Genomic DNA, 13,475 nt, shown 5'->3' with positions numbered 1-13,475 from the left:
TGTAGTTCTGCAACAGCTGGAGGGCCGCAGGTTGAGCACCCATGATCTAAAGGGTAAGAAAAAATAATAGGTATGCTGTGTGAATGGGAACGCTTAACAAACATTTAGTGGGGTTTCCCCAAATTTGTCTGCAAAAGTGGAAATACCCTTTAACCACTTCAGCACCGGAAGATTTGGCTGCTCAATGACTGGGTAATTTTTTGCGATACGGCACTGCATCGCTTTAACTGACAATTGCGCTGTCTTGCAATGTTATACCTAATCAAAATTGACATCCCCCCCCCCCCCCCAAATAGAGCTTTCTTTTGGTGGTATTTGATCACCTCTGTGGTTTTTATTTTTTGCGCTATAAACAAAAAAAGCGACAATTTTGAAAACAAACACAATATCTTTTACTTTTTGCTATAGTAAATATCCCATTTTTTTTTCTCAGTTTAGGCCGATATGTATTCTTCTACACATTTTTGGTAAAAAAAAAATCGCAAAAAACGTATATTCATTGTAGACGCTATAACTTTTGGGCAAACCAAACTATGGGAAAGTATTATGGCATTTAAGTGGCATTTTTATAAAAAAAAAAATTACTAGTAATCTGCGATTTTTTTATTTTTATTTTTTTTTCTGGGCACTTTTAACAATTTTTTTGGACCATTTACATTTACAGAGCTAACGGTGCTATAAATATGCACTGATTACTATGTACATGTCAGTGGCAGGGAAGGGGTTAACACTAGGGGGCGATAAAGGAGTTCCCTATTGTGTGTTCTAACTGTGGGGGGAAGGGGACTCGCTATAGGAGATGACAGATCGTGGTTTCTAATTTGTAGAAACACACACTGTCTTCTCTCCTCTGATAGCACAGGGATTTGTTTGTGTCTGGTGGCTCTCCTGGGTGAAGCTGTATATGTACAGGATTTCGCCCAGGAGAGCCACTCTGCCGCAGTATATTTGCGTGAGCCGGTCGGGAACCGGTTAAGAATACAAAGGCAGATCTAGTACATCACAAATAGAATCCTATTTATACAGTACTATAATTAACAAGGTTGAGTAGTGTGTCACTGAAATAACCTATTTAATGGACCCAACAGAATCAGGTTTTTCTTGCTTTACTTAGGTGTGTTTAAATATAAATGTCAGACATGGTGGAGTTGGGTATCTTACTATACTATAGACAGAGAAGGGTGTATTACCCTCTCACACTCTTACAGGAGTACAGACAAGAGATATTAAAGGGACATTAATGGAGGCTGACATTACTGAACTCTCCCTGTAGAATGCTAGCTCCCTGGCTGTCATGCTGATGCTTTAACATCAGTGTTCTCTGATTTGCTGACTGGTAGTAAATATAAATAAAAAAAAACATACACAAGAGGGCGCAAACGCCTAGTGCATTACCACCATAACCATTTATTAATAACTTGCAACAATATTATATTCACAAAAAAGGAAAAAAATCAATCTTTCCGAATACACAGAGTCAGCAGGTGAGATGGATATTTACATCTGATGCTACACATTGGAGAAGCTTGCATGTTTCGGGGGACAGACCCCTTTCCTCAGAGCCAACAGAGATAAGTAGTTCTGACACTTACATAGAGCATACTTCATCAGGGACTGTGCATAAAGTTGTCCATACACAGAGCAAATTTCAGCTAGTTTATCTGGAAGTTAAAGCCATAAATCGATCTGAAAATCAAAGAAGCTGGATAGAAAATTGTCAGCCGTGCAGAGGCTACAGTCCAATCAGATGCAGCCACTGTTTGGGCATTCTGACAGCCATGGATGCCAGCTGTCAGAATACAGTATTTGACAGGGGAAGTTCCTTCATTTGCAGTTAGGGAAAAAAGTATTTGATTTTGTACACTTGCCCACTGACAAAGAAATGATCAGTCAATAATTTTAGGGTAGGTTTATTTTGATAGTGAGAGAATAACAACAAGAAAAACGCATTTAAAAAAAGTTTTAAATTGATTTACATTTTAATGAGTCAAATAAGCATTTGACCCCTTCGCAAAACATGACTTGGTATTTGGTGGCAAAACCCTTGTTGGCAATCACAGAGGTCAGTCGTTTCTTATAGTTGGCTACCAGGTTTGCACACATCTCAGGAGGAATTTTGTCCCACTCCTCTTTGCAGATTCTCTCCAAGTCATCAAGGTTTTGAGGCTGACGTTTGGTAATTCGAACCTGCAGTACCTAAAAAAAAAACTTTTCATCAGCAGCTTCCCTTTTAATATAAAAAAAAAATCTACCTTATAAATAGCTGTTACTAGGCAGATTTCCTAATCTGCCTAGTTCCTATTCCGCGGTGGATGAACTTCTGTTCTTAACCCCTCATGGCCTCCTGGGAAATCATGATACTCATTTCCCAGGAGACTCTGGGTATTACTGTTCTGAAAGATCACGTTATTTCTATACAGGAAATGCCACGATTAAGGTTGTCATGACAACGGGGCAGGACGTTCCTCCTTCGCCGTCCGTTGTCATGGCAACAATCCAAACTAACGGCGCTACGAGCACCGTTATACTGCGCGAGAACGAGAGGTACATGCTGGTTACCCAGCATGCACCACTTGGAAAATACAGGAAGACACATGAACTGGGCTTCATAATGCCCACAGCTAAAATGGAAACTGCCACAAGATCCCTGACAAGATATGAGGTAAGTGTTTGCAACTATTCATGTACCGATCGCGCATTAATAATATGTTTTAATTAATATTTATAGTAAAGTATTTGAGATTACAAAAAAAAAAATTATGTCCGGAACCCCGCTTTAACCACTTCAGCCCCGAGCCTTATTTTGAGATTTGGTGTTTACAAGTTAAAAACCCACCTATGGGATCAATGGATTGTGATCTTTCTGGCCAGTGATTCCATTGCCTAACCATACACCGGGACTACACATCCCAGGGATCCTTGCTCCAGTCGAGGAGACTTCTGGGAAAGCCTATAAAGGAGACCAGAGATCTGCCCCGCGCTCTCTTCTTCCTGGGGCTTGCGTAATGCACACCTCTCTGTGACAGCGAGAGAGAGGTTGCGGCCTACCAGGCAGTGTTCAAGTGATTCCAACCTGGCCTTGGAAGGCCCAACTCTGCTTGCTGTTCGTCAGACATCGACCCGGCACCGACTCGGCAGCTCAACATCACATCCATCCACATTCATGGGTCATCGCTGCCGGTTCCGTCAACGGACGTCTATTCCCAAGTCCCTGTCTGCAGGGCATCTAGTTGGGTTCAGTCGGTGAGACCCAGCTTCTGCCATCTTTCCCTGGATACTTTATTTGAACACTGTGTACAGACACCTTTACCTTAGGAACACTTTACTGCATTTCTATTTGAACACTGTACATAGACACCTTTACCTACAACCATTTCAAGGAGTACCATTAGCCTGTTTAAACCAGGCAGTCTGTTAATGCACCAGTGTGCCTTATTGGATATAATCTAATGAGTTCCAACTGCCTGTAAAGACTATCAGGCCTACACCTCGGACATTGCCGTTGTTACTATTTAAAGGGCCCTACACTATCCTTATTCTGTCTGATCGCTCATTAAGATTCAAAGGTTGAATAGGCAGGCCCAGGGTTCCCCTTTAGGGTGTAAACCACTGCATGAAACATTTAACCCTTTATTGTTCTACAGGTCATGTTTCAGGTGATATCTCATTGTACATACGTGTGTATTGTACTCTCCCACTGTTAAACTTTTCTTAAGCCGTCTTCGGGGGAATTCCTCTACCGAGTCTGGGCTGTTATCCAGAACTCAGTTGATCTATTGCCTTTCCCTTTTGGAAATGAATACTACTTTGCTTACTTCAGTAAAAGCTGTGATAATACAAATATATTGACTTGTGTGACGTGTTATTTAAAGGAACTTGTGAAAGATGTTTTAACCCAGAGTGTCAGGTGGGTTGGAAGGTTCAAAGGGTCACGGTGATGCAGGTAAATCCAAGCAGTCCTCAAGGGGACCGTGCTTTAGATGTTTTTATGGTCACATGATGATTTAATGGTTCTTACTCGTGCTGTACCTGTAAAATAAAAGAAACTGCATGTTGTTCCTGTCAGTTGGCACTGGACTTCATCAAAAACAGGACTACTGCCCACCCCTTGATTAAAGGGGTTGTAAACCCTTAAGATTGTTCACCTTAATGCATTCTATGCAATAAGGTGAAAAACCTTCTGTGTTACAGAGCCCCCCTTTTTCTTACCTGAACCCAATTGTTTTAGCGATGAGGATTAGCACAGCAGCTCCAGCTGCTGTCTCGGGTCCTCATTGGATAGATTGATAGCAGCGGGAGCCATTGGTTCCCGCTGGTGTCAATCAAATCCAGTGACGGGAGTTGGGGGCGGGGCCGAGTCCTGCTGTCTGTGTCAATAGACTCAGCAGCAGGACTCGGGAGTGCGCCTGCACAAGTGACCCCATGGATTGCGGCTCTCTGTTGGGGCACTCGATGCGGGGAGGAGCCAGGAACGCCGACGGGGGACCCCAGATTAGGAGGATCGGGGCCACTCTGTGCAAAACGCACCCTTATGTGATAATATTTAACAAAGTGTTTTATAATTTATGGTTTGGTATTAAACTTTACACCAGTAATAAAGGGCTGCGGCCATTTAGAGACAATGATTTGTTTTGCGTGAGTTGTTTATTTAACCACTTCCGGCCCAAAATATGTCATATGGCATCATGGATCAGTGGGGATATCTGAATGATTTCATGCAGCTACAGGCATCATCAAGATATCATCTTTTTCAGCCGGCGATTCTGTGCACAGTAAGAACAATCAAAGTGGCAGTTCAACTGCTTGATAATTCTAACAGGCCCCCGAGGGGACACCCCCATCCCGCTACCCTCCAGTGCTTCTCTGGGCTTGCCTATATGATTGGCTGACCAGAGAACGTATCGGTCGCCGCTGGAAGTTTACCATAGAGATTTCTGGTGACCATATGGTCCCCAGTCATCTCTATGACCCTTGGAGGCCTGGCCGGCACGATCGTTCCCCGCAGTGACAGAACGGGGATCTGCCTGTGTAAACAAGGCAGGTCTCCGTTCTGACAGGGGAGAGCTAAGCAGGAAGATGGGTCAGTTTGTTTGCCCAGTCACACAGTCCCCCATACAGTTAGAAAACACAAACAGGGAACACATTTAACCCTTTGATCGCCCCTGATATTAACTCTTTCTCTGCCAGTGTCATTAGTACAATAATAGTGCATATTTTTAGCACTGATTACTGTAATAATGTCACTGGTTCCCAAAAAAGTGTAAAAAAATTTCAGGCGTCCGATCTGTCCACCGCAATGTCACAGTCCCACTAAAATAATCACTGATCGCCGCCATTAGTCGTAAAAATAATAATAATAAAAATGCCATAAATCTATCCCCTATTTTGTAGATGCGATAACTTTTGTGCAAACCAATCAATATATGCTTATTGCGATATTTTTGGTAAAAAAAAAATGTAGTAGAATACATATCGGCCTAAACTGATGAATTTTTTTTCAATTTATTTTTTTGGAAATGTTTTATAGCAGAAAGTAAAAAATCCTGGGTATTTTTTCAAAATTGTTGCATTTTTTGTTTATAGCGCAAAAAATAAAAACCATAGAGGCGATCAAATACCACCAAAAGAAAGCTCTATTTGTAGGGGAAAAAAATGACATAAATTTTGTTTGGGTACAGCGAGGACCACGCAATTTTCAGTTGAAACTACGCAGTGCTGCGTCACAAAAAATTGCCTGGTTGGGAAGTGGGTAAATCCTTCTGGGGCTGAAGTGGTTAAAAGGAAGTTCTGCATAAGATCCCATTGATAAGCTGCAATATGTTACATTTTGTTTTTGTTTTCAATATAACTTTTATTCAAATCTTTTAAATCAATAAACGTTTAACAAATATTACATTGCTAAAAGTAACCATAGATCACTGCTGGATTTTCTTGATGTATCAGTAGAACTGTATACTCCTGTCAACTTAGACGTTGCCTAGGCAGCCATGGACACAATGTAGCACTAAGAAATGTCACATTCCACAGTGGATCATTTTATAATAGAGCTGAAGTGAGCCCTTAGTGGGGTGTGGCTGCCTCTGGCAGGTTGTAGTTGTCTCCTTGGCCCTCACCTGATTGGTGGAGTAGTTTCCAGGACAGTTGGAGACTCTTTTGTGTATTGTGTTTACAGACTCTGCCCTTCCTAGTGCTGCAGATAAGGAAGAGTTGCTGCTGTTTTGGCAGTTAGTGTCACTGCTAGCCTGAGCCAGGAAACAACCATGACAGACAACGATCCCAAGACTCCCCAGGACCTGTCTGATTTCGTAAGTATCAATCGTCTTATGTAGGATGTCATGGGGTCACTTTTTTAGAAGGTTTTCCTGTGTTTGCGTGGAATAGGTAACTAAATTCTCTTGTTTTATTGTAACCTGATTAGTTTAGTTGTTCATGGCAGTTCTAAAAACAATTGAAGAGTTATGTCACATGTTCTGTATAACGTGTAGCATTTTATTTTATTTATTTTTTTACATCTTTTTATTGTAGGTTTCACTGATACATAGAGTAAGATTTACTAAAACTTGAGTGTGTAAAATCTGGTGCATTTCTGCATAGTAACCAATCAGCTTCCAGGTTTTTCTGTCAAGGTTTAATTTAACAAGCTGAAGTTTGAGACCCAGTTCACACTGGGGCGACTCGTCAGGCGACACAGCCGCCTGACAAGTCGCGTCCCATTGTAGTCAATAGAACCGTTCTAATAGGAGCGACGCAAGTCGCTCCGACTTAGAAAAAGGTTCTTGTACGACTTCGGGGGCGACTCGGGGCGATTTGCATTGACTTCTATACAGAAGTCATTTTGCAAGTCGCCTTAGAAGTTGTCTTCAGGTCGCCTGGCCGAGTCGCCCCCGAAGTCGTGCCGCCCCAATGTGAACCGGCTCTAAAGCTCATTGGCTGCCATATACAGCTGTACCAGACTCTGAGTAGGGATGAGCTCCGGTGTGTTCGCACACTCCACGTGCAGAGCCCGCAAGGAAGTCGGCACTACGCTGCGCTAATCACAGGCAGGGAGACATTGTCCCGATGCGTGGCTGCAGCGATCGGGAAAAGTCTCACTGCCTGTGATTAACGTTGCGCAGTGCCGACTTCCTGGCGGGCTCTGCACGTGGAGTGTACGAACATACCAGAGCTCATTTCTAACTATGAGTGCTCCAGTTGTAGTAAATAAGGATGAGATCTCTGCAGCCACGGATCGGGAAAAATGTCTCACTGCCTGCGATTAGCGACTTCCTGGCCGGCTCTGCACATGCGGGTAGCGAACACACCTGAGTTCACCCATAGTAGTAAATAACCCCCATAGTCATACAGTGTAAGGACCAGTTCACACCTGAATGCTGTTCCCATGCAGTGCGATTTTACAGCCCATTCGCTTGCAATCTTGTGCCTGCAAACGCACTGAATTTGTGATCTGTGTTTTTGGGTTCCGTTAACCAAGTATTGGCACCCGCAGCCGATCGCAAGAGCAGTGGGTTTAGAGCATGGTGCAGGAAAAATGCACAGAATGTGTCTTTCTCACACTGTGTTCTGGTGTGAACCCTTAAACATATTTCTGAGTATACATTATTGGTGTAGGCAAGCTGTGTGACCAAAAATAACATAAAAAAGGAAATTAGTCGCTTACATAACTGCTGACTACTATAAAGGAAGACACTAATAGCTGAGGAATCCCATTTTTTTTTTATATTTATTTATTACACGTATTTACAGCATATAGCAACAACAATTTACACAGTACTTTACGTTAGTCCCTGCCCTTAACCACTTCAGCTCCGGAAGGTTTTACCCTCTTCCTGACGAGGCCATTTTTTTGCGATACGGCACTGCGTCGCTTTAACTGACAATTGCGCGGTTTTCCATTTTTTTCCACAAATAGAATTTTCTTTTTGATCGCCTCTGCACTTTTTATTTTTTGCGCTATAAACAAAACAGAAAAAATAAACCAAAAAAGACCTACAATTTTGAAAAAAATATATATTTTTTACTTTCTGCTATAATACATATCTAACAAAAAATAATAATTTTGTAAAAAAAAAAGTCGTTATCAATTTAGGCCAATATGTATTCTTCTACATATGTTTGGTAAAAAAAAAACAATAAGCATATATTGATTGGTTTGCACAAAAGTTATAGCGTCTACACACTACGGGATAGATTTAGGAACTTTTATTTTTTTACTGGTAATGGCGGCGATCTGCGATTTTTAGCGGGATTGAGGCTGACAATTCTGACCCCAAGTGACACTTTTTGGTGACTAGTGACACCAATACAGTGATCAGTGTTATAAAAATGCATTGATTACTATATAAATGGCATTGTCAGGGAAGGGGTTAACACCAGGGGCGATCAAAGGGTTAAATGTTCCCTAGGGAGATGCTTACTAACTGTGTAACCAAACTGATAAGAGGGATGGAGGAGCTCAGCTATGAGGAAAGATTAGAGGAACTGAATTTATTCACTCTGGAGAAGAGGAGAATAAGGGGGGATATGATCCACATGTACAAATATATAAGCGGTCCATATAGTGAACTTGGTGTTGAGTTATTCACTTTACGGTCAACACTGAGGACAAGGGGGCACTCTTTACGTCTAGAGGAAAAGAGATTTCATCTCCAATTACGGAAAGGTTTCTTCAAAGTAAGAGCTGTGAAAATGTGGAACAGACTCCCTCCAGAGGTGGTTCTGGGCAGCTCAGTAGATTGCTTTAAAGTGGAGTTCCACCCATAAATATAACATTACATCAGTAGTTTTAAAAAAATGTCATTAGTCCTTTAAGAATTTTTTTTTTTTTAGATGCCTTCAAAGTGTTGTTGCTAGGCAGAATAGTTAATCTTCCCTCTTCCTGCACCTAGGTGCTAACCTACACCGCACAGACTCCTGGGAATGTAGTGGGTGTAACTTTCCAGGAGTCTGTGCACTCCCCAGTCTCGAAGAATCATGTGACTTGGACAGTACAGGTGCTGAAACCTGATCTGAAACCTATTACACTGCTTGTGCAGCACTGAGCATGTGCGAGATCTGCAAGGCTGAAATCCAGGAAGTCATACAGTCTGGCTTCATGATGCCCACACTTAAGATGGCCCCAGTCAATTTCTACTTTATAAAGTGTCTAAATGCTGTAACAACCTAACAAAACGGACCTTAGTTTACAGACTAACTTTACTAGAATACATTAAGCTTGTGTATTACAGGGGTATTTATATTTAAAAAGTGAAATTGTGGCCAGAACTCCGCTTTAAGAAAGGCCTGGATACTTTCCTAAATGTTCATAATATAACTGAGTACTGAGATTTGTAGGTAAAGTTGATCTGGGGAAAATCTGATTGCCTCTCGGGGGATCAGGAAGGTTTTTTTTTCCCCTGCTGTAGCAAATTGGATCATGCTCTGCTGGGGTTTTTTTCATCCGTCATCGGATGAACGCGGATAGACGGTCCGTGTTCATCCGATTCCCCCCATAGGGGAGAGCGGAGATCTGATAGGGGCGGTCCCTGCACAGTGTGCGGGGACCGCCCTGTCATCCGCCGGCTCAAAGGAGATCAGCGGAGCGATCCCCGCTGAGCAAGCGGAGGTTTACGGGGCGGATCATCACGGATCCATCCCGTGTGAAAGGGCCCTTAAGGCGCGTACACGTGATACGGAAATCGGAAGTATAATTTCGCCCGACGAACGATCTGCTGATTTTCGGTTTGTTAGTATGGTGCTTTCAACAGCCGATTACGGTTTTTCGTCCAACAAAAGCTGTGCAGAATATAACATTTTTGTCGTATGTGAACTCAACGTCCAATTTTTGTTTAATTAGTATGGTTTTCGTCTGAAACAAATTGTAAGAGCAAGACTACGCATGCTCGGAAACAAAAGAATACATACAAAACTATTCAACACATTGAGGGTTATTTTCGAAAGGCAAATCCACTTTGCACTGGAAGTGCAGTCGCTCTAAATCTGAGGGGTAGATCTGAAATGTAGGGAAGATCTGCTGATTTTATCATCCAATCATGTGCAAGCTAATGTGCATGTCCCCCTTGGATCTACAGCGACTGCACTTCCAAATGCACTTGCAGTGCACTTGTAGTGCAAAGTGGATTTGCCTTTAGTAAATAACCCCCATTATGTCACTTCTGAAGTTGAATTTGTCATACAAGAATGTTCGTATGGTGAGTAACCTCTTCACTTTCGACATGAGACTAGCATGCAACAAAAAACTGACAACTGGTCGTCCGAAAATCTGATCGTGTGTACGAAGCTTTAGACAGGAGATGCCTACCAGCATGTTTTTGGAGTGGGGGAGGAAGCCCACACAAACACAGGGAGATCATGCAAACTCCATGCAGATAGTGCCCTGGCCAGGATTCAAACCTGGTACTAACCACTAAGCAACTGTGCCTCCTTGACTTAATAAAACCATAGTACAGTGCCTTGAAAAAGTATTGATACCCCTTGAAATTTAGTCATGTTGCAACCAAAAACATAATGTATTTTATTGGGATTTTATGTAATAGACCAACACAAAGTGGCACATAAATGTGAAGTGGAAGAAAAATGATAAATGGTTTTCAAAATTGTATACAAATTAATATCTGAAAAGTGTGGCATGCATTTGTTTTCAGCCCCCTTTACTCTGATACCCCTAACTAAAATATACAGTCCACATGTGTGTAATTTAATCTGTGTAAGTACAGCTGTTCTGTGAAGCCCTCAGAGGTTTGTTAGAGAACCTGAGTGAACAAACAGCATCATGAAAGCCAAGGGACACACCAGACAGGTCAGGGATAAAGTTGTGGAGAAGTTTACAGCAGGGTTAGGTTATAAAAAAAATATCCCAAGCTTTGAACATCTCACAGAGCACTGTTCAATCCATCATCTCAAAAAATGGAAAGAACATGGCACAACTGCAAACCTACCAAGACATGGCCACCCACCTAAACTGACAGGCGGGGAAAGGAGAGCAACAATCAGGGAAGCTTTTGCAGATAATACTGTTCTATGCTAAGAAATCAATAACCTTCCATTGAAAGTCTCAATCCTTGCCCACCATAGCCTTTTGGCTTACTACCGTTAATCATGCTGTACATGTTATACAAGCTGACATATGAGGCTAGAGGGTGTCCGAAAAAATTCTCAAAGGTTTGGGGCCCTTGGGTTAGCTACAAGAGCCCCATACCACCTGCTCCTTGAAATCTGCCTAAATCCCCTGCCCCTTGGTCTCAATTGGGCAAAATGACATAGACTTTTTGGGTTGCTGTGCATATCTGAAATGTTTACCAGCTAACAGTTCTTTGTAACGAAATGGGCGATGTTCACTCCATGTATGTGTTTGTTTGTTTGTTTTGTTGTATATTGTGTACTGAAAATAAATAAAATTTACCTTTAAAAAAAAAAAACAATCAGGGAAGCAGCCAAGAGGCCCATGGTAACTCTGGAGGAGCTGCAGAGATCCACAGCTCAGGTGGGAGAATCTGTCCACAGGACAACTATTAGTCGTGCACTCCACAAATCTGGGCTTAAGGCCCCTTTCACACTGGGGCGGGAGGCGTGGTGGCAGTATAGCGTCGCTAAAAATAGAGGCGCTATACCGTCGGAATTGCAGCGGGATTCGGCCGCTAGCGTTACGGTATTAACCCCCGCTAGCGGACGATAAAGGGTTAATACCGCCCGCAATGCGACTCTGCAGAGGCGCATTTGGGGGCGGTATTACTGCGGTTTCCCATCGTTTTGAATGGGAAGATGCTGCTTGCAGAAGATTTTTTTCTCTCCTGCCAGCGCATCGCCTCAGTGTGAAAGCCCTCTGGCTTTCACATTGAGAAGGCTGGGCAGGAGTTTTTCAGGCGGTATTTAGGCACTATTTTTAGCGCTGTACTGCCTGAAAACTCCTCAGTGTGAAAGGGGCCTTATGGAGTGGCAAGAAGAAAGCCACAAGAAGTCCTGTTTGCAGTTTGTGAGAAGCCATGTGGGGGACACAGCAAACATGTGGAAGAAGATGCTCTGGTTGGATGAGACCAAAATTGAACTTTTTGGCCTAAAAGCTAAACGCTATGTGTGGCGGAAAACTAACACTGCACATCACCCTGAACACACCATCCCCACTGTGAAACATGGTGGTGGCAGCAGCATCATGTTGTGGGGATGGTTTTCTTCAGCAGGGACGAGGAAGCTGGTCAGAGTTGATGGGAAGATGGATGGAGCCAAATACAGGGCAATCTTAGGAGAAAACCTGTTAGAGACTTGAGACTGGGGCAGAGGTTCACCTTCCAGCAGGACAACGACCCTAAACATACAGCCAGAGCTACAATGGAATGGTTTAGATCAGGGGTCGGCAACCCACGGGCCGCATACAGCCTCCCCCTGCTAAATCTCCGGCCCAGGGATTAATTTGGTGCGTTGATTAATTCACCGACAAGTGCTTGTCTGTTTCATAATGTAATTTGCAAATGTGTCCGTGTTTTATAATAAAATTGCAATTTTATACCTCATTAAGAACGGTGCTCTGCGCTCAGCTGACTCGCCGCCTCTCTCCTCTTCTCCTGACTGACGTCATTCTCGTGCCCCCTGTCCACAGCCACCACTGTACCCCCCCCCCCCACAGTCCACAGCCACTTCTGTTTCCCCCCCCCATCCACAGCCACCACTGTACCCCCCCAGTTCACAGCAACCTCTCTATTCCCCCCTTCCACATCCATAGGCACCTCTGTATCCACCCCTGTACCCCCAGTCTAGAGCCAGTAAACTGGCTTTGTATAAACAAAGCACCTTTAAAGTGAGGTAAACCTATAATGTGTTATTATTACTATGTTAGGATTATTATTATTATTATCTTCATTTATTAGCAGGTGAATGCGGCCCTCCATGCATTCACATACATTGAATCCGGCCCAAAAGTGGAAAGTGACCCCTGGTTTAGATCAAAGCATATTCATGTGTTAAGCCTCGTACATACGACCAGTTTTCCCATTGGGAAAACTGCCATCAGAGCTTTTGGCTGGGAAAACCGGCCGTGTGTATGCTCCTTCACAGTTTTTCCGACAGGAAAACTGCCGTAAAAAAAAGAGAACCAGCTCACTTTTTTTCCTGCCGGGATTCCCGGGGGTTTTAACCTGGCAGTTTTCCTATGGGAAACACTGAGATAGAGCATACACACGGCCCGGGATTCCCAACCAAAGCTCTCATGGCAGTTTTCCTGTAGGAAAACCTGGTCTTGTGTAGGGGGAAAAAGTTACCGAGCAGGTTCTCGGTTTTCACGGCTGACTTTTTACCGCCCGGAATCTCGTACGTGTGTACGAGGCTTTAGAATAGCCCAGTCAAAGTCCAGACCTAAATCCAATTGAGAATCTGTGGCAAGACTTGAAAACTGCTGTTCACAGTCACTCTCCATCCAATCTGACAGGGCTTGAGCCATTTTGCAAAGAAGAATGGGCAAAGCTAGTAGAGACATCCCCAAAAAGACT

This window comes from Rana temporaria, chromosome 5, assembly GCF_905171775.1.
Source record: "Rana temporaria chromosome 5, aRanTem1.1, whole genome shotgun sequence".
NCBI lineage: Eukaryota > Metazoa > Chordata > Amphibia > Anura > Ranidae > Rana > Rana temporaria.
This window is presented reverse-complemented; position numbering follows the sequence as displayed.